Source organism: Nannospalax galili, unplaced genomic scaffold (genome assembly GCF_000622305.1).
Source record: "Nannospalax galili isolate Female #2095 unplaced genomic scaffold, S.galili_v1.0 scaffold556, whole genome shotgun sequence".
In the NCBI taxonomy this organism is placed as follows: domain Eukaryota; kingdom Metazoa; phylum Chordata; class Mammalia; order Rodentia; family Spalacidae; genus Nannospalax; species Nannospalax galili.
This window is the reverse complement of record NW_008338253.1, coordinates 668234-668697: the sequence shown is the minus strand read 5'-3', so window position 1 is coordinate 668697 and position 464 is coordinate 668234. Positions and strand designations below refer to the sequence as shown.

At 26.9% G+C, this 464-nt stretch overlaps 1 protein-coding gene across 2 annotated transcripts in view; it reads right to left on the bottom strand.

Moving 5' to 3' along the window:
• The window catches only part of Srpx (sushi repeat containing protein X-linked), a 90518-nt gene that overhangs the window by 17301 nt on the left and 72753 nt on the right, over window positions 1-464 (bottom strand). The window lies entirely within an intron of this gene.

Here is a 464-nt window from a genome sequence, read left to right as displayed (position 1 = left end):
AAATAAAATATTTTTAATTCCAATGCTTTTTTTATCCATCTGTATTTTTTAAATTATTTATTTAATAACCATATAATTAGGAGAAGCATTTCCTTAAAACAACATTGGCATATTCAATAACGATTTCCAGAGCTAACACATATCTCTTTTAAAATTGTCTGTAAATTTTTAGGTTTAGAGTTGAACTGATACAGTTATACAATATTGTACTCCGTAAAAACCCTATTAGACATAAAGTTAAATGAAGTTTTAAACTTTTAAAAGATCTCCATTTCATTATTAAAATACACAGTTTCACACAGAAAAATTCATTTTCCATGCAATTGACATTAAGATGTTTGCACAAACATTTCTAATCTCTATAGATCTGATTATTACTAGTGATAGTCGCTTACTTTCTGAGTTCCTTGGCATCTGAGCATGGATATAAAGTCATCAGGTAGATTTCAATGGTAATGTTTTTC